At 44.6% G+C, this 26377-nt stretch overlaps 1 protein-coding gene and 1 pseudogene across 1 annotated transcript in view; one reads left to right on the top strand and one right to left on the bottom strand.

Moving 5' to 3' along the window:
- The window catches only part of SCN1B (sodium voltage-gated channel beta subunit 1), a 385196-nt gene that overhangs the window by 202610 nt on the left and 156209 nt on the right, over window positions 1-26377 (bottom strand). The window lies entirely within an intron of this gene.
- On the top strand, window positions 14722-15092 carry LOC147701326 (multifunctional methyltransferase subunit TRM112-like protein pseudogene; annotated as a pseudogene).

Genomic DNA, 26377 nt, shown 5'->3' on the forward strand with positions numbered 1-26377 from the left:
TAAATGACAATGCTATCTATTTATGTGTTTTGAAAATCTGCAAACAATGCCTATAAGTAAATAAAAGGCATTATCATTTATAATCCAATAGGTCAAAGTTTCAAAAATGCAAGACCTGTTACATTGCAAATGCTTGGGTGCAATGACAGAACAGAAAAATACCAGTTGGACGCCACACTATGCTAAACACAGATTTTTAGCATACCTGTTTTTAAGCCACGCCCTTAATTACATTGGCCATGCCCCTTTGAGAGACACCCCATTTACTTCATCCTACCTAAAGCCTTGTTTAGACATGTAGTAATGAGGAAGATAAACAAACGCTGAGCAGAATCATAACTAGAAAATGGAGCGATTTGAGGGATTGGAAGTGTGGGAAGCCAACATTCTGCAGTTGGGGGGAAAAGATGTGTGAAGATGTTGAAGGGAATGATATACTGGAGCGCAGTAAGGACTGAAACATGGGCCTTCTCTCCGCTATGTTGCTACTTCAAGACGAGGATCAGGACTCCGAGGAGCTTCTGCTGTTCCAGCGTGCGCCGAGCACTACCCTGACGCCACCCTCAGCTTTGGCAGAGCGCCTGCCGTTAGGTCAGGAACACGGGGCGTCAACTGCAAACAAAACAGGTGATGGACAGAATGTGGACACGGGGCATCAACAACTACAGGCTACAGCGAAAAGGCAGGTGGACACGGGTTGGACATGTTTGGTGTGGGAGATGAATAATAAAAGTGTGTGCCTCCTAATATATTAAGCGCTGCGCATGTGTTGTTAATCTAAAAGCGGGCGCCTTGCTGAAAGTTAAAGTGCGGCACCCAGGGGCGGGATGGGGATGAGGGTCTTTAAGCCGCTGAGGCCATTGTTGACTGTGTTAGTCCATGTACAACAAGGGAATGGTGCGAGGGCACCATTTTAAAGATAAGCGTGTGCGGCGCTTTATGAGAAAAAAAGTTTGGCATACTCGAGGGCCCATGCCGCTTTATCTGAGCGCTGAGAGCGCTGGAGCGGTGAAACATAAGGCACAGCGCGGATAAAACATTTCCACAATTATTAATAAAAAAAATTCAAAAAAAGAAGGCAGGCGGAAGCAGGGTTGGATTGGGATTGAAAATCGGCCCGGGCACGCAAAAAAAAAAAAAAAATTGGCCCACATGCGCTTATTCACTCCTCAATCAAATCACTGCTTTGGCGTAATCTTATAAAGAAACTTTGGGGGGGGGGGAGGTAAAAAAATGCATGCGTTAGTTTATAATGATGAAACAAGTGAGGCCACTTCTACTCAGGCCCTCTGCCCCCACACAGTATGTGCATACATTAATGGGCCGGCCAGGGAGACAAATGGAGTGACACCTCTGCTTGTTGCAAAACGGAGGTAATGATGCCCATCTGCCTATAAAAAGACCACTCAGACACCCACTGGGCCGCTGGCTGATCAAACAATAGAGACAGCGCCCAAATGGCCCCCCAGACTGCTCAAAAAAGCAGCCCACAGCAGAACTCGGACACCGGCCTCTCAGGCATTGCCCGAATGCCCGCGTTACCAATCCGACGCTGGGCAGAAGGGAAGTGCATGAAACAACATAATCCCTCCAAACTTCTCTAATAATAAAAAAAGAAAGAAAACAAATGCTGTGTGTGTGTTAGCTGGGAAGAGAAAAGTATGCCTGCAACAGCAGGAACTAGAAAGTCATTTTAAAAATAGTGCTGGTAAAGCATACCGAGTAACAACACATGTAAAAGGTTCCGTCCTGATGGGAGGTTACAAAAGAAGACAGGGAGGTACTAAGGAGGAACTAATAAGCCTATTAAAAAAGCATAAGCCAACATTTACAAAGGACAGTCACAGTAGCCAATTGAAAAGATGGGCAGAAAGTGGGCCGAGCTTCAAGTCCATACCTGAATACAGCATTCCTTGCAGCGCATGCGCTGCCCAAGCTCGACCTAAAAAGTACTGCAGTTGACGCTATTTTCACATCTGGCAGTTAAAAAGCATTCAATGTCTCCAAAGAGTGGGAAATGCAGTCAATTTCCCAGAGCTCCGTGTTTAGAAACTCATATGTAGTTTCACAAACCTAAAAATGGTGTTTCCATCCGTTAAGGAAAAAATCATGATAGATGAAGATCTTTTTGTAGGTGCTGTGCTCAGGTAATAAATGCAAAAACAAAAGAAAACATGTGTATACAAGAATTCAAAATATGAAAATCTAACAAATTCAAATATACATCGATTGCACTACAGCAGCGCAATCCCAAATCACAATAGGAAGCCAATGTTAGCTGAAAGTACAATGACACTTAAATCGGCACTCCGAGCTTAAGTAAGTGAAGTTTGGTTTGATTCATTTGGTTCGATGGATGAACTGATTTATTAGTTGTATATCTCTCTAAAGTTTAAGTATAAATATATTAAAAAGTAATATGAGTTTAATTTTAACAATAGTCATTTTTTACGACTGCGAACACTCCACATTCATGGTGGAGTCTCCAGACATAAAAAGATAGGCCTATCCTATCTTTTTATGTGTGGTGTTCTCTGCTCCGACTCTGTAGTCTCCACAGTCATTAAAAATTACTGTTAGTAAAATTAAACTTTTAGTTTGTGAATACTACAAAATAGTAAACATACACAAAAGCGTAAGCTTACGTTTCTGAATCCCGCCTTTCAAAATCCTACAGTAGGGCTAGGTGCAAAGGGTATGTGAGGAAGTTCTCGCGAAGCCGGATATGCATTGTACAAGATCTCACTGAAGCTGTTTGGTGGGACAAGCACTAAGTGGAAAAAGTTCAAATTTCACCACTGAGGAAAGTTCTCTACTTGACTGGATACTTTGTTTGCCTTCTCCCTGCAAATATTTCTTCGTTCGGACTTAGGGCCTGATTTAGACCTTAGCGGATGGGTTCCTCTGTCACAAAGGTGACAGATATCCTGTCTACAGAAATATAAATCCCATTACATCCTATGGGATATATATTTCGGCGGACGGGATATAAGACACTGTTGTGACAGAGTAACCCATCCGCCAAGTTCTAGATCTGGCTCAGAGTCTCTTTCCAGAGATTAGAATCCTTCAGCGGGACAAGGATGCAGCCTAATAGCCTCTTGCAGGGGGCTCGCTGAAATGGATTTGCTTCTATAGAGACAGTCCAAGTAGTTGAAACCTGTTTCTTCTTAAGTCGCACCTTAACTGGCTCAGATAGTTGGTCCCAGTCCTCTGGCAACTGGAAGTCAGAATTTTTCTAAGTCATAACTATTGAGAGATTGTAGGAGAATCCCAGTTAAACGCAACCAAGGGTCCCAGGAACCGAGGGAGAGCACTTTGAGTTCAGGACTCACTCGGGACGAAGCCACCAGAAGGGTCCATTCGAGGCCCAGTGGCAACTGGTCAGATGAGCACCTCAATAAAAACGCCTTTTAGCTGGTTGTTTCCCTATAGCCACATGGGAGGTCAGTCAACTGATTCTTGGAGTCCACTCCTTTGACCAGGAACAAGTGCGAACAGGACCAGCCCTTCAAGCTTCATCACAGTTCTCAAATAGCAGGCGCAGTCCTTCTTTTGCTTTACAACACAGGTCCGGAAAGTGTTTTGAGAAGGGGGCATTGGAGTGCCACCTCTATGGCTGACACTAGCTAGTGGGTGAGGGTGACTCCTTCCTAACTAATGGGATAACGTTCCCATGGGTAACCCTACCCACCTTTTCAGCAGTTCCATTTTAGCCTACTGCATACAAGCCCAGAAAGCAACTTTCTCCTAAAATCCAAAATGGGGAAACCTTTTCTCTCTTGTGCAAATCCTGTGTGCACCTTCCATAGAGAAATGAGCAGCTCCTCCTTTGTGGTCACTCAAAACAGGTTCTGGTCATGCTTCCCTCTGACTGTGTTTGGAGCCACTCTGGTTGGGGAACAAAGGTTTGCCTTACCCAGTCTCACCTGATATTTACTTGCAAAATACCACGCCCTTTAAAAGTAGAGGACATTCCTGGGTCCACATTCACTCATCTTCCTGCAAGGGGAAGAAAAGCTCCTCCATGTGGCAAGGCCAGTGTTTCTGCTCAGGGAGCAGTTTTCATACTTCAATAAGATCAAGCATTGAGAGGACAGCTGCTAGCAGGTAATCTGTCTTGGGCCCTTGAGATAAGAAGGAAAGGGGCCCTCTGTCTGCTGTGATCTATAAAATACAGCAATAATCAGGGTTCCGTGGGCCCCTCAGGCCTCTGCACCCCGGTGTCACTGCACCTGCTGCACCAGTGGAAGGTCCGCCCCTGGGTGAAAGTCTAGGATGTGAAGTAGCAGGTATACGAGTAAGAGAATGCATAGAATGTGATGCAGCAGGTGTACAAGAAAGAGAATGCATAGGATGTAATTCAGCAGGTATGAGGGTATGAAAGGAAGAGAATGCACAGGATGGGATGCAGCAGGTGTAAGAGGAAGAGAATGCATAGGATGTGATGCAGGTGTAAGAGTAAGAGGATGCATTGGATATGTTGCAGTGGGTGTAATAGGTAGAGAATGCATAGGGTGTGTTGCAGAGGGTGTAAGAGGAAAAGAATACATAGGATGTAATGCAGCAGATGTAAGAGGAAGAGAATGCATAGGATGGGATGCAGCAGGTGTAGGAGGAAAGGATGCATATGATGTGATGCTGCGGGTGTAAGAGGAAGAGAATGCATATGATGTGATGCAAGTGTAAGAGTAAAAGGATGCATATGATATGTTGCAGTGGGTGTAATAGGAAGAGAATGCATAGGGTGTGATGCAGAGGGTATAAGAGGAAGAGAATGCATAGGATGTGATGCAGGTGTAAGAGTAAGAGGCAGAGAATGCATTGTATGGGATGCAGCAGGTGTAAGATGAAGAGAATGCACAGGATGTGATGCTGCAGGTGTAAGATGGAGAGAATACATAGGATGTAATGCAGCAGATGTAAGAGGAAGAGAATGCATAGGATGGGATGCAGCAGGTGTAGGAGGAAAGAATGCATATGATGTGATGCTGCGGGTGTAAGAGGAAGAGAATGCATATGATGTGATGCAAATGTAAGAGTAAAAGGATGCATATGATATGTTGCAGTGGGTGTAATAGGAAGAGAATGATAGGATGTGATGCAGGTGTAAGAGTAAGAGGATGCATTGGATATGTTGCAGTGGGTGTAATAGGTAGAGAATGCATAGGGTGTGATGCAGAGGGTGTAAGAGGAATAGAATGCATAGGATGTGATGCAGCAGATGTAAGAGGAAGAGAATGCATTGTATGGGATGCAGCAGGTGTAAGATGAAGAGAATTCATAGGATATGATGCTGCAGGTGTAAGATGGAGAGAATGCATAGGATATGATGCAGCAGGTGTAAGAGGGAGAGAATGCATAGGATGGGATGCAGCAGGTATAAAAGGAAGAAAGTGCATAGGATGTGATACAGCGGGCGTAAGAGGTAGAGAATGCATAGGATGTGATACAGCGGGCGTAAGAGGTAGAGAATGCATAGGATGTGATACAGCGGGCGTAAGAGGTAGAGAATGCATAGGATGTGATACAGCAGCTGCAAGAGGAAGAGAATGCATAGGATGTGATGCAGCAGCTGCAAGAGGAAGAGAGGGCATAGGATGTAATGCAGCTGGTGTAACACAGACGTATAAACTCGCATCAAAAAGATGTTTGTAAACTGCATGGTACAAGATAGTAACTTAAGTTTTTTTCCCAGTCTTTAATTATCCTGATGCTGCTAAAAAGGTTTATTTGAATGGAAATAAAGTTTCATTGTTAAAGTCAATGCTAAACACTGTGTTATGCCTACCAGTATGAATGACATGTGAATCTTACAACTTATAGTTGTCTTTGCCTTATGTAATTACATGTATGATTCATTGTCTCTATGGGGCAGATTTACAAAGAAAGTGACTCAGTGAGTTGTGCAAGCCATTTGGCTGCGCCGTGCTTAGTCACTTTCAAAGCACAGGGATGCAACATATTTACCATAGTATGTTGCATCTCGGTGCTCTCCCTGCGCTGGTGCACAAACTGCTGCCACCGTCGGCACAGGCACCCTTGTACCATGGTGCAAGGATGACTGTGCTGTGGGGAGATTGTTTATGTTCAGGTAGGATTCCCTTTCTGCACATAAAAAAATCACTAGAGGGGATTTCATCTTCCTAAACAACAAGGAGAAATGAATACATTTCTTCTTCTTGCACCTCCCTATGCCTCCCTTGGGGAGCTGTAGCATTCAGACGCATTTCCAGATCAACGATTTCTCGTAAATCTGGAAATGTGTCTGGTTTCATGGGTGTTGCTTGGGAACACTCACAGCAAAACCCATGGAACGCACCTTTCATGCAAAGTGCTGTGTGCAAAGGGGCCAAATTTACAAGAACAGGAAAAGTCACGCAGGGTGGCTTTTCCTGTCCTTATCAATATGGGGCACTAAAATGCGCCACCAGGGCATTACTTTTTGTGACGCATTGGTTGCGCAAGGGGCTTGTAAATCTCCCCTATATGTGTTAGTGTTGTAAAGTGCTCTGACATCCTATAATGCTATGAGAGATGCTAAAACAAAGAAAGGAAATACATGTGACAGAGGGACTATGGAGAGATGAGAGGCACTGTTGGAGTGTGATAAAAAGGGACTCATTGAAGAACCCGAACAAAGATTATCCCATCCTGGTGCATAGTAAGGTCATCATTTACTATACTTTAAAAGCTAATAATAAATTTCAATAAATAATGATAAATGTGTTGTAGAATGCACTATTGTTTCCTAAATTGTCTTGAGGGGAGAGCCTCTCAAAGTCACCTTTGTAGTGGTTCGACTCACTCACTGCACTTGGTGTGCACCCTGTGGGGACAGGTCTGAAAACATTTGCCAGGGCTGCTTGGGTTTCTAGTTTGGCCCTGGCAGAAGCAGGAGCCTCATACTGTGAAATAAAACCAACCATTTAAAAGTTAGTCATGGAGATGCAGCACCAACCTTCCCAACAAAGTTTTTTGTTTTTTGCAGATTCTTTCAATATAAAATACTAAAATCCTTAGTAATTCGACTATTTGTTTAGTGTGCACACCTGTGTATATGTTTTTCGAATTACTGTTTTAATGTTTGAAATTTAAATCATATAGATTGCTTGGGGGTCCCCGGCTTCCAGTGCTGACTCAATGGGGGTCCTCAGGAGCCAAAACTTTGGGAACCACTGTACTAGTGTGTCAGTGGGGCTGGATCCTATAATGGGTAGCAGCAGTGCAAGGGGGGGCTGAATCCCGAGGATGTGGCTCACTAACGTGTCAAGGGGATTGAATCCTATGATGCGAGGGTTCCGGTACAAGGGGATAGAATGCATAGGATGTGACGCACTAACGTGTCAAGGGGACTGGATCGGGTGATGTGAGGCTTCCGGTAAAAGGAAGACTGAATGCCTAGAATGTGATGGAGGTGGATTAGGAACCGCATTCAGTGGTCTAAAATTAGCCCCTTCAGCCCCCTGCGGTGAGGGGCAGTGGGGCTCGAGCTCCAGGGTCCCCCCTCCTGCACTGTGCACCGGCGGCGGACCCCTGGCCTGAGAGTTCCTCACTGGATCCGGGGTGTGGGGGGCCCTCCGTGTACTTTGCAGGGGGGGGCTCAAGTTTCGTTACTCCACTGACTGGATTATATGATGCAGCCGGTGTAAGTGGGACTGAAAACGTAAAGCGGGAATGCCAATAATGCAAAGAAGGAGATGTAATGAAGGGTGACTGGATCTTACGATGTGACGCAAGAGGTGTAAGGGGCGGGGGGTGGATCCTACGATGCACAGGAGCAGGTGTAAGGGGGACCGGATCCTATGATGTGACGCATGAGGTGTAAGAGGGTGACTGCATCCTATGATGTGACGCACAAGGTGAAAGGGTGACTGCATCCTATGATGTGACACACGAGGTGAAAGGGTGACTGCATCCTATGATGTGACGCACGAGGTGAAAGGGTGACTGCATCCTATGATGTGACGCACGAGGTGAAAGGGTGACTGCATCCTATGATGTGACGCATGAGGTGTAAGAGGGTGACTGCATCCTATGATGTGACGCACAAGGTGAAAGGGTGACTGCATCCTATGATGTGACACACGAGGTGAAAGGGTGACTGCATCCTATGATGTGACGCACGAGGTGAAAGGCCTATGATGTGACGCACAAGGTGAAAGGGTGACTGCATCCTATGATGTGACGCAAGAGGTGTAAGTGGGGGGCTGGATCCTATGTTGCGCAGGAACAGGTGTAAGGGGGACCGGATCTTACGATGTGATGCACGAGGTGTAAGGGAGGGCTGGATCCTTTGATGCGAAGGAGCAGGTGGAAGGGTGACTGGATCCCATATTGCAAAGGCTGAATGAATACCGGAGATGCAAACAGGGTGGGTGTAATGGCGATTGAATACCCAGATGCGAATCGATCACTGGAAGGGACTTGGGGGCATATTACCAACAACTAGCGATAATTATCGCTATGTTGGTTTAGCGGCGATATTTTTATCGCCAAACTGCGGTGATTTTTATCGCTTAGGAACCTTGCTATTATCAAGGTTTATCTCCTAAGCGATAAAAATCGGCCGCAATGCATGAATATCGCTGAAAAGTCCGCGATATTCATGCATTACGAGCTAATGCTCTTAGCTATTTTATCCACCTCCCATTGGATAACATGGCTAAGAACTGCTCAGGGCAGGTGTTAGCTTTTGGAGATATTCGCGCTTAGCAAGAATATCTCCAAAAGTTGGTAATAGGAGATAGCGTCGCTAAGATCTTGGCACGCCCACTTTGCATGTCATTAGTGATAAATATTACTGACATGCAAAGCGGGCCCAAGATGGTCGCTATCTCCTACTAGCTGTCGCTAACTGGTGTTAGCGACAGCTAGGTAATAGGGAGATAATTTTATCTCCACTTTCTTGGCTTTTAAAGCAAAAATAGCGGAGATAAACCCCTTTGATAATATGCCCCTTGATGTGCAGGATGCGAACGGAGAAGGTTAAAAAAGGACTGCTGGGATTGCGCAACTCTGCGGCTGCTGCGTTTTCCTCTTAATTATACATTTGCCTCACAGTCCGTCATCTGATGCATAATCTACTGAAATGAACAACAACAACAAATCCTCCTAGCTCAACTGTTTCAAAAGTCACTAAAAACGTAGTGGCACGTATTGCTGTACAGTGGAAAGCCTTGCTGCCATTGCTGTATTTTGATGTCAAACAGGCATTGATGAGGTGAAACTTTTGTGCAGATACTATTAGCCTGTAATATGACAACATTATGAGGTAAAACTATCACAAAATGTGCCACAATATGCCACATAATTTGGCTGTTATTGCCACATAATTTCTTCAATCCTACTGCATAGTTTGGCCCTCCCCTGCCGCGTAATACCAGGGCCCTTGGATGTGAAGAGCAAGAGACATGATGACTGCTAGACCGGCGTAAAGAGGGGAAGGGTGCACGTGGGCAAGTGTACGGGGGTGTACTGAGGGTGAGGAGGCGGTTCGAATGACTTAAAAGTGTTGGCAAATGGCCAGAAAGTATTTGGCAAAGAAGACGACGACTCCGGGCAACACGAAGCGTGGGCTGGAAAAACAGGTTTCGTTTTTCACATGCAAAGTGCAAAGAGCGAGTGCTGAAAACAAGCTATAAATAGCTCTGTTCCATGTCCGAGTGCTCGTGAGGGCGAGAAGCTGCAGGTCACGCCGCACCCGAGGCCTTCCCTCAAGAGCATGCACCACTCACACACCAGTATCCCCCACGAAACACACCCGGAGAGTACGGTGGGTCGAACCCATAAATTCAGAGGGAGAACCCTGAAGAACAGTGGGGCAGAGTGGCGGTTGCCACCTGACACTCTGATGGGAATCCCTCAACATAAGCTAACTGCTTCCGCTTGGAACACAGCATGAAATATCATAAATGTAAGCATTTGTACAATCGGAAACGTTGGTTGTACAGATCTAAAAAGTATAAAGTGGTGTTTATATTATAAGATCCTATAAGTAAATGTTTTCTAATGCTCAGTGAGTCAAGAAGGTTTTTTTGAAACCTTTCTGTTTCGCTCAAAACTCAGAAAAAAAAATCGTAGGTCATGGAGTTGCACCCAAGTTGGGTTTTCGTGTGAAAATCAGCACTTTCACGAGCATTTTTGTGTGAGTGTAATTTGTGTACACAAATTGCTCACGTGATGTTTATAGTGTATTCACTATAAAAGAGTATGTATGCACTCACAAATAAAAAAATTGTGATTGAAGGTTTAGGATTAATTTTCAACAGAAAATTAGAATCAGGATATACGCAGGGTACGTGTGCGTGTGACTAACTTGCACTAACTAAAACTGGCAAGAGAAAACTCTGTGAGTGTATAGACATAGGAAACAAGCATTAGCAAAGCCAATAGCTTTTGCATTGGCCACCAGACTTTTGGCTATGTCAATGCTTGTTTTATTTTGTTAAGGTTTTTGCGATATGTTGTTGTTGGGAAAGCTACCGGGCCCTCTTCAATCTAAAAAATTTTAAAAAACGCTAAAAGCAAAAATATTTTTTGTCTTAAAATGCACACATTGCCATAGTATTCTTTTGCACTCAAGGGAACTACTTTGTGTGTGGTTGAAATATCAGAACCAAATTACTCACTGTGAAGCCAGCAAGTGGCTGAAGTGGGCTTGGCCACTGCCCCGTACTGTATGCTGCAGGGAGCGCTTGACAAATGTGAATGAGACCACTGAATGGGAGCCCCGCTCCCCTGACTTCTCTTTAATGCAGGCCCTAACTGTCTCTTGGCCGAGTTCTCTCCCACGACCAGATGCTAAACTTGATTTTATCAGGGCCATCTTAATGATTTTGGGGGGCTTGGGCTAAACGTAATTTGGGGGCCCCTGTTCACCACAGCTTTGAATTTATGATCCAATTTCAGCTCCTTTGGGCCCTCTTTGGCCAGGTCACTGACTGTGCACTGGTACACTTGTCCACATTTTTAATGTATTTATATCTAATATTTAGGTATAGTGACCGTGTGATTTCAATATTGTAACACAGCAGTAGCTCACTAATATTGCTGCAAATATCTGTGACAATCTTCCATTTCTCATATGTGATGTCCTGTTTTGATCTGAAATAAACATTTTTATGGATCTTCCATTAAATATAAACACATTTTCTGAAATATTGTCTGTAATAGTTTCTCGCACATCACCCACAGTAAAAATACATTAAAGAAAACAAGTATTTAAAACAATCTGTTTAAATACTGGTTAGAGGCGGCAGACCCGAGAGCAGAGGACGGCCCGGGACCAGGGTTCGATTCCCGGCGCGGCAGGTTTCTGGACCAGGGTCAGCGGACTCGATAATTCTCTCGCCTCGGTGCCCACTCTGATCAGCGATCACACTCGGCAACTCTGGGCATTAGCTTGCCTCATCTTCACTAACGGCCCCACCAGACCGCCGGGGATGCCTGGTCTCACCCTGGAGATACCCATTAAGGGACCATCTCTCAGGGAAGCCAGGAAGGGTTTCGCAGCGGTCGAAGCGCCTTGGGACCCTACGGGTAAGTAGTGCGCTATATAAATGCCTATACATTACATACATTACATACAAGGTGACCAGGGCAAGACTCTCTGCAGAACAGATCTGGTTCTATCAGAAGGCCCCCAGAAGTGTGGCTCAATGGTTGGAGCGGCAGACCCTGATGCAGAGGTCTAGCCCCGGCTGGTCTTGGGCTCAAAATTCCACGGACCTGATAATTCTCGCCTCGGTGCCTATTCCAATCATGGAGTCCCACTCTGCAACTCTGGGCAATAGCTTGCTTAATCTCCACAAAGGCCCCCACGACGCTAAGGATGCCTGGCCTCCACCTTGGGGGTGCCCAGGAGTGTACGCCTCACAGGGAAAGCCAGGATGGGTTCCACAGTGGTATTCGTACAAGCGCCTTGAGACCCTTGCGGGTGAGTAGTGCGCTATACAAGTATCAATTTACATTTACATTTAGAAAAGCCGGGGTCCTGGGCCACAGCCCGCTTTTCCCGTGCCTTAAAACGTCTCTGAATTTTATGGCTATAGGTACAAAAAGGCCATAATGCAAAAGTGATAGCAAATCATTTACACCCACCGCATAGCAAGACAGCTAAAATACATATGCTAAAATCACAGGTGAGTCTCTATGGACATGGAAAGACATTTACCATTTCATAACTTAACTTCTGAAATGTAAAAGTGTTCCGCAGGCAGCAAACGTAGGAAGCTCGAATGGCATTTGCACCCACTAAAGAGAATTCCGCCATTTTTTTTATAGCTGGGCGAACTAAAATGTTTTTTTTCAAGTGAACAATTTGAATGAATGTTAATGCTTGGTAAACACCACACGTCTACATATAGTATTTCTTTGGCACCAGTGCCACTTTCGGTTATGGCACACATCCTGGCACTCATCGCTCTGTATAGCACGTGCATGTTTCGAAAAGAAGATGCTGCATTTTGCCTCAGAAATTAGCAGTTTCCATGTAATACCACATTATAATATGTTTCCAAGTACATATTTGTAATTCAGTTAAGGATTTTTTTCAGAGACTAGTAAACAATTAGCAGTTTCCACGTAATACCACATTATAATATGCTTCCAAGTACATATTGGTAATTCAGTTAAGGATTTTTTTCAGAGACTACTAAACAAGCAATTTTTTTGCACTTCATAAAATCATACTGAACTCAGTGACATTCACATTGTAATAAATGCAAACAGGTAACGTTTCTTTCAGTCCTGTATGAACATACTGCACTGCGGTCTGCAAGTTACCCAAGAATCCTTGAAACACATGCATGAACCCACTACGTTACTTTACTAAGCTTTAAGCCTGGCACCTGCAGCTTTACATTCGGTGCCATAGAGATGATGTATTAAGAGAGACATTAAAGTGATAGACTGTAGAATAAAAGGTGAACGAAAATGAGTACAAACTAGAATGCGTGTCCGTATATGATGTTATTGTGTTTTTATATAGCAGAGCTGCTGTTCTGCAGACATCTGTCACCCGAGAGACTGCTTGCTGACTGGTGTCCTTTCCTTGTGACATTCACCAGGTGAGTCTAGCTACCTTAGAGTATTGAACCTCCTATGACTACTAGAAGATTAAACCACCTAAAAAAGAGTATCCTCTTAAGTCTTTTTCTCTGTTTTCCAGCTCCGTCTCAGCCTGACTCACTTTTCACACTACTCAGACCATTTCCCCAGCTCTCCTGTGCTGTACAATGTTATATCTTTTTTCTAGCACAAAGCAAAATGTAAATGTCTGTAAATGAACTGTGCAGATATTTCAGAATATGGACAGCACAAATGAAGCATATGTTTCCCGTGCTGTGGTGGCGACAAATATGTTAAGATGATCAAATCAAATCAATACACTAGGTGATGACATTTCCACACATTACCATTTGTGCACTGTATAATGTTATCAGTAAAACTGTATGTGTAGGCAAATGTATGGTCATTCAAATTGAAGATGTAATGGCAATGCGCTACTACACCATTTTACCCTAGTCTGCACCACTCTACTCTGCACCACTCAACCCCACTGCATTGTACTCTACACCACTCCACTGCACATTGCTTTACTGCACTCTACTCTGCAACAGTCCACTCTACGCCACTTAGGTCGACGTCTCTCTACTCTATTCGACTACATTCTATGCTAATTCACTGTACCCAACACTACTCTACTATGCACCACTAAACTCTACGCCAATCCAATCTAAAGCCACTCTAATCTACTCTGCACCACTGCACTCTACAACACTGAGAGATGACTGTGATGTGAGATCAGATGACGTTAGCAATCAGTGTCATGTATATGTTTAAAAGGGTGGGTCTGGGGGATGATCCCTGTGAAACTGCATATCAATTTCTTTGTCTCTGATATGAAGGGTGGCATCTTGACCCTTTGGGTTCATCCTGTGAGGACTCTATGTCACTGCATGCCACTCTTGGACTCTCTACGCCACTTCATAACACTCCACTCTACTCCACTTTATGACAATCTACTTCTATCTTCTTTACCCCCCCCATAACATTTGGCCAAGCTGAATGACAGCCAAGCTTGTGAACAACATGGCTAAAAAATATTGGCATAGCCTATAGCTCTTACATAGACGAGACGTATTGGCGTTGCCAATGCTTGTTTGTGGAAGCATACGACTTGTGCCCAATCATGCCATGTACTCCTGACTCCCAATATGTGGACAGAGCCAAAGCCCTTCTCCAAGTGATGCTCAAATAATTGTCTGGCGACATCAGCGCTGAGAAGTCAGACCATAAAAACGGGTCCCTGCGTGATATTTTAGCGTTGTCCCTTACACAGCTTCAAGCCTCTCTGATTTTGCTCAGCTGTTCACTACTAAGTCCATGTCTTTGTTCCTGCAATACTGGGCCATGGTGAGGATGAACTCTCATGATCTACCTCTCTCTCCGCAACAGTCACTTGTCACTCGAGGCCTGTCCCATTTCAGGGGCAAGCAAGTTGGATGGCTGGTCACTATTCCCTTTTCACTCCACTGGTTATCATTGCATTTTAAGATCACTCTACTCTCTGCTGTACGGCTTGGCACGTTCTACTCACGCAATGATGCGTAGCCTGTGCCTCTTGCTTCCGGGTTGGGGATGTATACAGACTAACCGCTTCCGTTCGTAGCAGGTCCGGTTCAGAGGTCACGCGCAGAAGCGCAGCTTGGAGCAAAGATGAAGCTGTTAACGTACAACATGCTGAGCTCGCACGTGCGGGCTGTTCAGCAGGTCTTCCCGTTGGGACCGAAGGCCACTGAGGTGAAAGTGAACACTGCGGATTTCAATCAAGCGTTTGTGGCGCGGATGATCCCTAAACTGGGGTGGACAGCGTTAGTGGAGGCTGCAGACAATCTGGGCCACCTGTCGGATCTCCCTAGGGATCTAATCACTGACTATGAAAGCAACAAAGACTTCCTGCGGAAAGCTCATCACGTCCTCCTGGAGGTGGAGGCCATCGAGGGGACATTGAAGTGCCCTGAGTCTGGACAGGAGTTTCCAAAAACCAAGGGTATCCCAAACATGCGCTCAATGAAGACAAGAGCTGAGGGACAGAATAACTTTCGCTCGGGTTTTCAGGTGCATGGGCTTTTGGTGCCCCCCCGCCCCTCCCCCCCCCCCCCCCCCCCCCATTTTGCAGACATCCGTGGACTGGTCAAAGTCAGTGGCCATGGTGTAGTTGAGCATAGTTCTAATTATTTGCTATTGTCTGCTGATGATCATTGCTATTTCTGGTGTGTTTATTTTGTACAGATGCATTTCTTTTTATGCATTAAAAAAGGTAATGAGTAGCCCTGAAACAGCAGTATGTGGTGTTCCAGGAAGGAAAACGCTGGCAACTGAAGATTGAATATGAGAATATGATCTAATGCTGGAACAGGAACAGCACTCGGTGTCTCCAAGCAAAGGTTACCAGCTCACATCAGAAATAGATAAGAGGTTGGTACCCGCAGGGGGATATTCAAACAAACGCATTCTGATAGTTAAAGAGACAGAGTCAAGGTCATGAAATTAATCTTATAACAGAATATAGCACCCCCCCCCCTTCCAATGAACACCTAAAAACAACTCACCGTAAAGAACCAATAATTAAAACTAAAAGCAGCCTGTGTTGCGAGAGTACATAGAAAGCATTAATAGGAAACAACATTTACTAGATGTTTGGGTTTAGATGTCATCCTCATGGGCCAATAAGTTTCCACAGTAATATCCACCTGAACAGACCTGCTAGAATGCCCATCCATCGATCCATCAAGATATACATTCATGCTGTCTGAGCCCAACTCATCAATACAATTCATCGACTTGCCTTATTTATAACCTGCCCAGGAGAGCCCATTAAAACCTGCACTGAGACAATTACATTGGTTGCCCTACTGAGATTTGCCCGGGAGAAAAAGGACAGAATAAACAAAGAAAACACAGCTAGTTATGGCCACCACGCTTCACTCAGTGCTCCAGACTCCAGAGGGGACACAGGGGCATATTTATGGAAATAGTGATGCAGGGCGGCACAGCAAGTCACATTGCAGCACTGCCCTGCATCACTGGGAAAGGACAAACATTTGCAATATTTATCCAATACTGTGCATTCCTGTCCTTTTCCCTTCCATTGGCATCATTTTGGCAGCCTCATTCCAATGCAGGCACTCTCGGTGCAAGGGTGCCTCTGTTGTTTGCAGGATTGTTTTTGTGCAGCAAGAGGCACCTTCTTGCACAACAGAAAACCCTGATAGGCTCATTCCTTATCTATGTGAGCTGCACAATGCAGTACACATAGAAAGAGGAAAAAAGGAGGAGAAATGAAAATATTTCTCCTCGTTGTGCCTCAGCTGGGGAGGCGTAAGATTTTGGCGCATTCTTAGGTTTACAAGTCCTTGTAAATCTGGGAATGATTCAAAATACATGGGCTTTGCATAGAAACACCCACCACAATGCCCTTGAAATGCCTCCCGTGCAAGGGGAGTGAGGCAACGCAGCGATCTGTGCTGCAATGACGTACTCCAGATTTATTAAGCTATTCAGAGCCACACAATGTGGCTTTGCGTGACCTCAAATATCTGACTTATAGGCTTGCGTCATGCTTGGACCACTTTGCGTGGCGCAAGCATGCCACAAGCCTCTCATCAATATGCGCCACAGTCTATTACAACCACCATGTTTCACACGCAGAACCGTGTGGCAGCAGGACACAGACAGATTCTTTGGCAAGGCTGCCGCTTCGGTAATGACCTTTTCCAGGTAGTGCTGCGACGGGATGTCATAGAGGAGCAGAGCTGAGTAGCAGCTGCAGATGAAGCTTTCTCTAAACTGAGAAGCTTGTGCAGAACTGCAGTAGTAGCTGCCATCTACGGGAAGGTGGGGCGTGAGCACGTACAAACAAGTTTATCAAATACATTTAAAAAAAGTAACCGGGCGGGTGCAACGTCTTCAGCTCCGGACCTCCACAGGAACTGGAAGCTGTAGCCTGGAATTCCCATTACCAATCAGAGTGCTGTTCTCATGCTGTGAGAGCAGTGCCCTGATTGGAGAGAGCAGCCTCACTCGGTGCTCCACAGCGTCGGGGAGGCTTGCACTGACTCTAACCCCGCTGTTTTAATACAGCTGGGTTAGAGATGTTTAAAGTGTGCATGTGTGGCTGGCCGTCTCAAGACGGCCGGTCCAAAAGAAGTGCATTTTAAACATAAGTGCATAGACAGCCCACCCTCCTCCCAGCTGCTGTCACTCTACAGTACCCCCACACCAGTCTTGATAGTTGGTTCGGGAAGGGGATAAAAAGTAAAGTAGTAATAAATTACCATTTTATTTTTCATGAGGTTTTCAGGGGATTTTAAGTGGGGCGAGGCACTTATGCTCCAATGGAGGAGCCGCCCCTGCACCACAGTTGAGAAATCTTGACAGTCTGTCAAAAGTATTTACAGTGTCAAAAATCCAATTTATAGAAAGTTTTGATTTACCTCAAAATGGTAATGCGCTGATATGAGGCAAGGTTGAAAGGATGAGCATCCGGGCGTGGTTAGCCGATAATTTGTGAGTGGAAAAGTTGTGCTATTCTTGTTGAAAAGTGAGTCCAGCTAATTGCCAAAAATCACATGGTGTCTCAGGAAGGAAAACGCCAGCAATTGAAGGTTAAATAGAAGAATAAGATGTAATTCTTGAACAAGATGTCTCCTTGCAGAGGTTGCCAACTCACACCAGAAATTGATTAGAGTTTGCAACGTGCACGAAGAGACTCAAACAAATACAATCTGACAGCTAAAGGGACAGATGCCAGGGCCATGAATGAAAATGATAAGAGAACACAGTTCTATCTTGCCAGAAGTCTGCATGCTTTTGGGAGATCCAGACTGGCCAGGAGCGAGACCTAATGTGTCCTCCAAGGTGACTGGGTGCAGAAATCTACTGTGTCTTCCCCGTGTTGTCACAGAATGGGAGGCGGCCTCCCTGCAAGATGTGCTGAAGGGGCCCTCACACTCACGTCAGTAGGGGGCTGAGTAGGCCCCCTACAGTATGGGCAAGCATGCCCGCCCTCCCCCCATGCTTTGGGGGCTACAGGGCCTTTGTTACGCCCCTGTGTCTTCCAAAGTTTCCAGGTGCAGGGAAACATAGTGTTTTCCAGAGTAATTAGGAGCAGGGATTTACAGAGTCTTCCAGAGTTACCAGGAGAAGGGATTCACAATGTCTTCCAGGGTTGCCTTATGCTGGGACGCTCTATGTTGGTATGCTCTCATCTCATTTAGATGAATGGTAGGTTTGCTCAGCAGTCTAGTTTTGATTCCTCCTCATGCCTCTTTCTTTCTCTACCCTGCTCTTCGTGTCTCTTTACTTCATTCTTCATTCCTCCTTAGGCCATTGTGTCCTATCTTTCTCATCTTCTTTATTTCTTCCTCTCGCTTGCTCTGGGTCGAAGCCTGTTGATGAAACATGAATGCGGGTCATCAAAAATGAGTGCTGCTGCCCACCACCTGCAACCATCGACTCATCAGCTTTCCTGCATTAGGCTTTTCCATCCTTTTTAGCTATTCCTTAAATCTCTTTCTAGTCAAGCCTGTCAGTGCCCACAGTGATTCTGTCCTTCACCTTAGTTTAAATGCCATTTATTCCTGTGTATTTATTTGTCCTGTAAAATTCTCCTCTCAGGGTGCGTTTGGGATTCTTTCTATTCTCTTTGTGTTTTTTTCTGCTGTATTATTTTCATTTGCTCGTACAAAATCCCTTCACGCATGGTTAGGTGTTCTGCATAGATCCCGCGACAATCTATGCCATGTGCAGCCCATTCGGCCATTACTAGCTGTTACGTCAACAGGGCCTTGCATGCTCGGATTATTAAGACCCTACTTACTTTACTAAAAGTGAATCATAAGCCAGAAAAGCTTATGTTTTTAGAAGTGACCTAGATGCACTTGGCCCCGCCTACTGCCACTATGCTATGCTACCGGAGGCCAGAGCCCTGTGTAGAGTGAAGAATACTGGTCGAGATGCATGTTTTAAACGGGTCGTGCTAGCTGCACTGTAATGTAGCCCCACTTAGCAGAGAGCCCGAGGCTGAGTGCCTGGAGTGAGAAGCATGCCTAACACAGAGGGACGGATGACTTTGAAAAGCTGCATTGTGTTCACATTTCCGGTCAGCAGATCTGTCAAACCATCTCTGCAGCAAGAAGAAAAGTAGGTTCAAGGCAACAGAGCCCTGCTCAGCAGTGAGTGCTCAGCAGGGTGAACGGCGGCCAAATGGATCATGTTCTGCAGGTCTCTTTCAACCCTGACTTTTAACCTCTTCGCAGCCGGGCAAATTCCCATGCTGTGCTGGGGGGCGTGGCGCACACAGCGCCCCTGTGCTCATGACGAGGTCAGCTCGTCATGAGCCACGGTGGTCGTGTGCTCATGACGAGCTGAGCTCGTCATGACCACACCCGTTTCTTTAGAAAGTTCGCACAGCAGGGGAATTAGCCCAGCGTGCAAGCGTCTGAAGGTCATGACGAGCTCAGCTCGTCATGAGCACACGAGCACTGATTCGAAGGGGTTAAGCAACAGCACTAACCCAGTGCATGGTGGGTCTTACGGAACCATTCTTATTGTGTGGAAAACGTAACTTCACACGCCTAGAGTACTCCACCCCAGCATTTCACCTGCTAAAAGTAGGCAAAGTGTATGGGGGTGGGGGGGAAATAAGGCTGTTATTCCCCCAAATTGAATAATCAGGAGCATGTCAACCACACCAGAATCCCCAGCATAACAGATACCCTTAGTACACAGTTGAAGGCCCTGTGTTTAGCCCATTAGGCTCTGTACAGCTCTAGCACTCATCTGTTTTACACTAAATATATCAGCCATGTGCTCATCCTTTCTCTCTCTTCAGCTCCATGTCTATTCAATATCGTATGATTTCAGCAAATACGTGTTGGCAGCTGTTCTTTCTCCATGATTGCCTCTTCGCTTTCCAACAAACATTCGGTACATCCGTAGCGGAGGAACAACGATCGTGCATTTAGGAAAGCACTCAAGACTTATCAGTTTTGTTGAAATCAGCCCATCTTCCATAAGTGTAAAGAAGTGAATTATTAATTGGGATGAATGGAAGTCCACCACAAGTAATAAAGTCACTACCCTATTAAGTCCAGTCAAAGATTTCAGAAAAATGTAACTTGAGCTAAATCCCGGATAGCTGTGACGCAGAGCTAACATGCTTAACTTAGAGAAAATGTGTAAATCATTTATAAGTAGCGAAACAGTTAAAAAGTCAAATACATTACAGAATAAAAATCCTACTTCAAAATAAAAGATTAGAGATACATTTATTAAGCAAAATCATACCCAAATGACAAAAAAACAATATGGGGAACTGGAGATACGAATTTTTAAAGATTTATGTGAAAAGAGCAATAAAATGCATTAAATGCCACAAAAGTCTGTTGAAGCTGTAGACGAGACTTAGGCTCAATTTGAGGATGACTGCAATGGAGCCCAGTTCAGATACACTAAGTGGATTGGGCCCGATGAAAGTCTGGAAGTCAAAAAGTAGAAAATGTTTTAGAATCCCGCTTCAGAAAGAGTCTTTGGATCTGTGCTGAAACTGTAGCCACCACTGTGGAACTGAAGGCCATCTACCGGAAACATGTTGGTCCCCCAGCACCTTGGAGCTTTTGAGATTTCTTGCAGAGTATTTTCGATGTCAACACAGAATGGAATTTTTTCGGACGTGCAGAGACATTTGAGAAGGATGCTTCTGAAAGATAGTCCAATGCTGTGGAACTGCCGGTCAGATACTTATTCCATTGGGCCCTAGTTAAGCTCTGGAGTACCTGAGAGGAGGCATTCAGAGTCTCAAATGGTGTGAGGTAGAGGCAAACTATAGGGTACAGTTGCTACTGGTTAGCTGGATACTTCAAGGAAAAGTCCTCTTGCAGCTTGTTCTGTGCCTGTAACCACATTGGAGGTTAGCCAACAGACCTTTGGAGTCCACTTCTTTGTCATAGGAGAATTGGGAGCAGGTTCAGCCCTTTAGGTCTCCTCCTAGGTCTCAAACAGCATATGTAGTCCTTCTGTTCTGCAGGTCCAAAAAGTGTTCTAAGGAGGCTGCTTTGAGGTATAGTCAACAGTAGCGTGTAGATGAGAGTTGTTCCTACATCCTCCCTAACCAATGAGGTAATGTTTCGGGGGCAACTCTAGCCAAAATGTTCTATGGGACAACTCTACCCACTTTTTCAGCAGTTTCTTGTTTGCCATACTGCAAACTTTCCCACGGTGCTCCCCATGCTCAAACTGGGTTTGATTCCAACCTGACTAGAGGGACAAACAGCTGCTTCCTCCAGGTATTTCCTTACATTTACTTGTGAAAGGGCAGATCCCCTTTCAAGTAACATCTCTTTCAAACCTAATTCACGCCAAGGACAGGCTCACAGATGCTCTAGTATGAGTAAAAGTAACTTTCTAAAAGTCGCATTTCTCATTTATAATAATAATCTGACTTTAGCATTAAAGCGGGTATTTATTAAATATAAAACTAAGTCTTTGAATGGAGTCTGTCGCTGTTACAGGGCAAAAGTTATAGATTAAAGTGTTTAATCTAAACTTTAAATTATCCTATGTTCTAGTTACAGTCTGACCAGTGACAATGTCTTTTTGTGCCTAGTCACCAGGGAAACATGTCATTTTTAATGTTAGATATTTTCCACTCTTAAATATTATGACCCTATCTTGTGGGCAAAATCGTGTGCTTAGAGGTGACTTATTTAATATTTAAAATCAGGTTTCTCTACCTGGCAAAAGGGTGCTTTTGACAGGTTTGTGCAGCAGGTTTTAAGCTGCTGCTGTCAGACTACACAGGATAGGCCTGAAGCCATGTTTTAATCTGTCACACCAGTGGATGGAAAACTAAGTTCTGCAGTCCACAGATGACAATTAACTTTCCATGCCATGGGTGTAGTTCTCACACACCATATACTGTGACCTTATAGGAAAGCTAAATATACCAATAAGGGATTAGCCAATTTTCTCAAGTTTTCGGGTTCTAAACTTGTGCATTATGCGCTGGAGAAAGTGCCCCAATTTGTACAGCCTAAAAAGCAGCAATACAATTCAGCAAAAAATGGGATTTGACCATGCGACAAGGGGCATTTTATCACAATTAATACCTCATGGCTACATCGCACGTAAGTAACATTGCAGTCCTTACATCAGAGGTAAGGACTTCACAGGCAAGTTGGGTTTTACATCATGGTAATTTATTTATGTGGGCTAGTAGGTTATTGTTATAATTGACTTGTGTCTTCCCTGCTGATCAGCTAGTAGGAGTGTTAGAATGCCTGATGACATATGGAATGTTTGGGTGGCTGGCTTGAGTGTAGAGTGACAGTTGATGGCAGGCATGCTGAGTGGCAGGGAGGCTGCTCCTGGTGGGGTTTATTCCATCTACCTTACTTTCTTATAATGAACTTAACCTGGAACTAAGCTTTAATAAATTTAACCTATTTTATATATATACCTGGCTCCAAGGACTTTTAATTACCACAGTTATTTATAATTTTAAGTGACATAACCTTTGGTGTGTAGAAATATATATATATATATATATATATATATATATATATATATATATATATATATATATATATATATAAATATATATATATATATATATATATATATATATAGTTTTAAAAGTACGCTGGTGTGGCCGGTTTCACGCTGCTGAAGGTTGCGTATATATCTTCACTGAAAATACAATGGTTAAAGTTAGGTGTTGGAATGAGACGAAATCTAAGAAATTGTTACCATACCTACCTATAACGTCACTTTAAACTTTGGGGTTTTCAGTAAATTTCTCTGTTTTTTTGTAACAAAATACTATTCTATTAACATACGCAACACCAACCCCACACAGTGCATGGCCTTCGTCCTGCATCTAACCCTTCACAGGCAAACAAATTCATGCTTTGCACTGCCTTTGGCATTTTAAGATGTGGTGTTGGCCATAGGCCAGACCCTGTACCCAACCTCAGTATTGCCCAACCACCCTCTCTGTGCCTGAACTATAGGCAGTAGGAGTTGAGCGTAGGGCCTGGGTGTCATTTTAAGTAAGATAGACCCACTGACTTTGTCAAATTTATTTATTTATTTAAGCATTTATAGAGCGCGAACGAAGGCCCGTGGGCATCTCGGCGCTAAAAGAATCTCTGCAGAGTTTAACCAACAAGGGGAGCTAGAGTTTAGTCAAAGAATCAGAACACCAAAAACAAAAAGTAGGCATATTGGCTTTATAAAGGGATTAAGATATCAACATATATAAATGACATACATTGTCTTTGTTAAGATGACCAACAATTAGAATGAAATATATATTTCAAAACTTCACACAGTGCAATGTTGAATAAAAGTGATTGCTAAAAAAAATCAATAAAGTTTAATGAAAAAAAACCACCAACATGTCTTTGAGTATTTTTAAAAAAATCATTTTCAAGGGCAACCATAGAACCCACCAAAAGGGGGCTCTACACTGCAGCTGAAGAGATTAGAGCTTCAACTAGGAGTACTTAAAAAAATATAGGAAGCTCTCCTGGGGTCATGGATTTAATAAGACTCCCTGCAGCCCCACACACCAATAAAATAGTGCTTGGTAGTGCCCCTGCCCCTTCTAAAGACATCACCAAGCTCCCCAAAAAAAGTAAAAATAGCCCTCACAGGGCATTATGGGGCACTACTTCGAAGACCAGTGAATAATAAATGAGTGGTCCCTCTTCCCGAGCCAATAGTTGTCCTTGAGACCTCATCCCCAGGGCTTTCAGGGGGTGTCCACACGGGGCACCCACAACACAGGGCGTTGGGGCCGCAGGGGTGACCCCAAGGCCCCACCGGCTCCCCACATGCACCCATCCTGGGTGCAGTGGGAGACAGCTTTTCTACTGCTCAAAGGAAGCAGCTTCTTTACTGTGCTACCGCCAGGCTGGAGTAACCTCTATTTCCCTACCTGCAAGAGCACATACAGGGAAACAAATGTGTGCTTCCACCAGGCGGGAGCATTTTTGCAACTCCTATATGGCGAAAACAGCCAAGTTTTCCCTGCCTGTGCGCTTACAGGAAGAAAAACAATGTTTTGGGGCAGGGCCACCAGTGACACAAAAGTGGAACTGGCCCCAGGGTAGGGGGCCATCAAGGCCTTTGAATGCACAGAAAGGAGGCCACACAACCCCTCCTATTTTTAAAATAGTGACCATGGGCATGGGGTCCCTAGGACATTACAAGCCTTGGGGAGGGGAGCCAAGTGCCTCCTCCCATTTTAAATATTTTCAGCCCCAGGGTATGGGCTCCCTGGGGGCCTTTATTTCAGAATTGGCCTGGGGTATGGGTTGTCAGCCCCCGCCATATAAATTATTAGTGCTGCCCACTGGGCTCAGGCCCACCACATGGGGTTTATTGATTTAAAGCGCGGAAGCAGATGCTTCCTTATATCTGTTTTTTATGATTTTCTAAGATGCAGGACTGAGTCTGCGAGTCCCGAGTCTTGGGATGGCTGCCGCCACATCACTGTTAATGTGGCGGCAGCCAATCCAATCTCATTTTTGGATCTGTTGGCTCTGTGTATGCTCCACAATAGTAAATAAATATATATTTTGAGCCTTCATTTCTCAAAAACGACTCGACTGATTCATCCCGCATCACAAATAGCACAATTTCTGGACAAACAGTTAGCTTTCTGCCAAATTTGGTGAAAATTCATTTAGCCGTTTGGGCTGTAGTAGTGTCTAAATTTCCTATGGAAAAATGAACGAGGAAAAAAAAATTTGAGACCCCCTCCCTTTTTTCTATCCCCCCCGCTAGATGGATCATCTCAAAACTTTCCAGCAAGATGATGTGGATGACACCTCTGTTTGGAATTTTTTGTGAAGATTCATGAATTGGCACCAAAGTTATAAGAAAAACAAAAAATGATTTTCCAATGGAAACACAATCCTAACTATAACTACCAAGTGATGACTGATACTGTGAAATATGCATATGCCATGTAGTGTTGTGTGAGTTAGCAATGACGGAACCCTTTTGGCTCCTGATGGACTCTGTAGAACTGTGACAAAAGTGTTATATGATAGCAAAGCGAATGCAAGTTTAGAATGTTGAGTTCGCAGTTACACACAGACGAATAAAGACGTGTTATACTAAGCTCCACATGTGGTGTTGTCATTAGCAGGTACCCAGGGTGGGGAGGCGCTACAACTAGCGATGATATAGGGGATAAGTAACCTGAAGCTCAACAGTGCTCTCCCAGAGAGTTTGCCGTGGTCCAGCGAACTGCTTGTGCATGCCATGTGCCTCAGTCGAAGTGCAAAATTGACATTTGGCGTATGTGGTGTCAAAGCATAACACCAGCCAGTACAAATGAGTTGAAGATAACGAAAGCTGTACTGAGAAGTCTACACATCATTGGCCAAGAGCCTGCTGGTAAGGCTGTAAAGAAAGGTACCATGCTATGACACAACCTAAAGCCATACATCATATGGAGTGATAATGCTAAAGGCTGAAACTACGAGGTATTGAAAGTCACAGCAAAGTGCAAGATAACAGTGTGATCGGAAGGTCTGTGAGGCAGAGATCAAGTAGGTGTCAGACAGTACAAAGAGATGCCTAATAACACAATTCAGATACAAGACACGATCATCTGCTTACCAGAACTGAGTGATGAGAGTCATCATACTACAGCGCTGGGTGGAGAAGCCCCAGAAGAAGTACCCATGGTTGTGCCTATGGAACTTTTCATCCCCGAAGCGGCACGCCACCAAAGCTTCTGGTTGGTGCTTCAGAAACTCCAGATGTATCCAGAAGAGTGTAGGTTGCCCATAGGGGCCAAGAGGGGGGTCACAGTTCCACTGACTGGCCAAGATGACCCAGAGGCCTGAATAGCACAGGGCCTTAGGGATGGTATGGCCGAAGAAGATCCTAGCAGACAGCAGACAATGTTGGAGAGACCTCCACTTTCAGTGTCAGTCCATCACACAGTTGGTTATAATGCTTCCGAAATGTTCATAAAAACGCAGAAGGCGCACTCGTTGTAATCAAACACAGGGGAGTTGAGTCCATAGAAGATTGTTTTCTTTATTTAGGTAATCTTTACCAAGAATGACACACAGCCAACGCATTTCGTTCCTTGTAGGAACTTCGTCAGGGCTCCGAATGTGTATATACCAGTATAGGCGCGAAAGACTTCATCCAAAAAGTCGAATTTACAAGACCGCAAAGGACACAGTTCAATAGAATGGTTCAGTATTGGGCATGTCACTTGCAGGGATATATATCCCAGGACACGTCTGAGCAGAATGGAAGAGTACCCGTGTATCTCCTCTGG

This window comes from Lissotriton vulgaris, chromosome 7 (genome assembly GCF_964263255.1).
Source record: "Lissotriton vulgaris chromosome 7, aLisVul1.2, whole genome shotgun sequence".
NCBI lineage: Eukaryota > Metazoa > Chordata > Amphibia > Caudata > Salamandridae > Lissotriton > Lissotriton vulgaris.